This window comes from Marmota marmota, unplaced genomic scaffold (assembly GCF_001458135.2).
Source record: "Marmota marmota marmota unplaced genomic scaffold, marMar, whole genome shotgun sequence".
NCBI classification, from domain to species: domain Eukaryota; kingdom Metazoa; phylum Chordata; class Mammalia; order Rodentia; family Sciuridae; genus Marmota; species Marmota marmota.
Genome location: NW_025999925.1, coordinates 8,721,226 through 8,724,627, shown reverse-complemented (window position 1 = coordinate 8,724,627; position 3,402 = coordinate 8,721,226).

Below are 3,402 nucleotides of genomic sequence, written 5' to 3'. Positions count from 1 at the left end.
TTTCTGTAAAAACATAGTAAATATTTTGGGTTAGGGGGTGCTGTCTGGTCTTTGTTGCAGTTACTTAAATCTGTCATTGTAGAGCAAAACAGCCACAGACAATATGTAAATGAATGTGTGATGATGTTCCCATAAAACTTATTTAAAATCACTGGTGAGTCAGATTTGGCCTGAGGCTGTAGGTTGTCAGTTATTATATTCAGTATAATGATGGCACTTTATTTTATATGTTCTGTATTTTCTTTTGTTGTTTTCAAGTTATTTTGCATTAAATGAGTACTTTGTAGGAATATTCCTTAATAGTTCCTTATTAACTTATTAACTATACTTCTTTATTTCATTTTTTAGTGGTTGCTCTAGGATTTACAATGTGAATCTTCACTTCTCATAATCTCCTATAAATAATATTATACCATTTAACATGAAATGTGAGGATCTTACAATACTATACTTTCATCTGTCCATCTTCACTGAAGCTTTTTTTTATAGATTTTACTGCTACCTGTTATAACCACTTCTTCAAAATGTTATTAGTTTTGCTTTAAAAAGCCTGTTATTGTTAAAGAAAATTTTTAAATTAAGAAAAATGTCTTAAATTTACTATCATATTTATCAGTCTGAGCACTTCCATTCCTTTGTATAAATATGAGTTTTCATCTACTATCATTTCTTATGGTCTACTGGTATCATTCTTTTAGGGATTTTTTTTGTTGTTGTTAGATATAAAATTCTGGTTGACAGCTTTTCTTTTGGCACTTAAAATTGTCATTCCATTATCTTCTTTGGGTATCTTTTAAGTCTATAATAATTCTTAATCTTGCTGTATGTAATGCTTTTTCCTATTTTTTAAGATATTCTCTTTACCATGTGTTTTTACCAATTCTATTATGATGTGCTTTTTGTGCTTGTGTTTTCTCTGCTTAGCATTTCTTAATCTTTCTCTGAACTGTGGGTTATAATTTTGGTTAAATTTGGACAGTTTTAAGCCATATTTCTTCATAATCAAAGATAATCATACTGCAGTCACCCATCTATATCTGTTTTTAATTTACTAGTTATCCTTTGATTAGTCAGTCACCTTTCCTGCTTCTCTATGTGACAACTGACTGAATATTATGCTAAACATCACTAGTATGATGAGTTGTAAAAAAATTTCTGGATTATATATATTTCTGTAAAGAAATGTTATTTTTTTTCCTTTGACAGACATTAAATTACTTGCTGCAGGATTTGCTTAGGATTTGTTAGGATTGAACTATTTGAGGTTTGCCCTTACTTCTAGGACATAGTTATTACTCCTCAATTGTGATTTTACTGGAGAAAACTTAAGATATTCACCAGAATATTTTCACTCTTGATGGGTCTGAATTCCAACATTCCCCCAGTATCTTGCCTGGAAATTGTTTTCTGCTTTCCATTTTCTGAGTGCTTGCTCTCTTCTGGCATCATGGAGTCCACCATGCACATAAACAACTAAAGATTTGCCCAGAACCATATAGGAATCTAATTTGTTTTTAAATTATAAATTATATGTTAATATATTAATTGTACAGATTAATGGAATTAACTGTGCTATTCCAGTACATGCATATATTTTGTATTAATTATGTACATCCACCTCTCTTCTACTTTTGGTCCCCTTTCCCCTCCACATAGAACTTTAAAAAAATTTTTTTGTGTGTGTTTTAGTTGTAGAAAGACACAATATCTTTGCCTTTTATGTGGTGCTGAGGAATGAACCCAGTGCTTCACACTTGCTAGGCAAGTGTTCTCCCACTGAGCTACAACCCTAATCCCCCAATAGAATTTTTAATACAGAGTTTTGGAGCTCTTTCTTTGCAGCTCTATCGTCTTGAACTCGAATCTCTTTACTTACAGAGGTATATTGCTAAAAATTCTTATTAGTGGTCAGAGGAAAATAACATAGTGTACATATAGATGAACAACTATTCACATGACCATAGATTTTTTTTCATTAAAAAAAAACCCTATGGCAACCAGAAGGCAATATAATGAAATAAAATACTCAAAAGGTTAAAAGAAAAAAGACAAAGGGAAGGAGAGAATTTAATGTTTATTGAGCCATATAATTAGGCTTATGTTACCCAAACTCTGATTTTCATACCATTAATATATTGTTAAATCAATAGTGAACTACAATTAGAATTTTAAATTTTGGAAGATGGTGCTGGGAATTGAACCCAGGGCCTCATGCATTCTAAGCACACTTTCTACCACTGAACTATACTGCAAATCTCTGAAGAGTATTTTTGATATCAGGGATTGAACCAAAAGTGCTTAACCACTGAGCCACATCTCCAGCTCTTTTTATTTTATTTTATTTCACTTTGAAACAGGTCTAGCCAAGTTGCTTAGGGCCTCACTAAGTTGCTGAAGCTTGTTTTAAACTTGTGATCCTCCTGCCTCAGCCTCCCAAGTTGCTGGAATTACAGGCACGTTCCACCACATCCCCTAAGAAGTTTTAAGACTGGAAGAGAATAGAATAGTATAGAACATAAAACTATCAGAGTGTATCTCAAATAGTAAGTAAAGAAAATATTGCTACATAAAACTTTTATTTGAATTTTGCATACATTCGTTTGCCTGCTCACATATGTGTATGATGGTTTCTAATGTAAAATATATTTCTTTCCATAGATTACAGTAAAAGGAACAAATGTAAGTCACTGCTTGAAATTATTTATCATCATAAACACTTTGTAAGGCAATAATTATTTCTATTTTATAGATGAAATTAAGAGTGTCAAATAATTTGCTTTTGGTCAAATACCTGATTAGTGGCTGAGTGTAATACAAATCTTTTGATCTTTGAAAAAGAACTTAAACAGGACAAGGTGGCACATGGCTTGAAATCCCAGTGACTTGGGAGGCTAAGGCAAAAGTATCACAAGTTGGCAACTTATGGAAACCCTGCCTCAAAATAAAATAAAAAGAACAGGGGATGTAGCTCCGTGGTAAAGGGCCCTGGGTTCAATCCCCAGTATGACAGAGGGAGAGGGAAAACGAGGGGAAGGGGAGAGGGGAGGGAGGAGGAGAGAAAAAGAGAAAGACTTACAATTTCACATACTCTCATACACAAATTGAAATGAGGTCACAAAATTCAGTTCTCACCTGGAATGTACACATGACCAACAACCAATCAACATCCCATGCTGTTCTTGTTAACCGATGAATTGTGACAACAGGTTTGCTGTAACTTCCTCTATTCTTTTTCAGTCTATAAAAATACAGACTCCTCAGACACCATTTCGGGAGCACTAATTCTAGGTGGCTAGAATTTGTTCCCACCAGGTGATCATGCTTACATTGGCTCCAGTGAACTCTTTGTCCTCATACTCAGTGTGCTTCAACTTGCCTTTTAGGTGATCCCTCAAAACTATT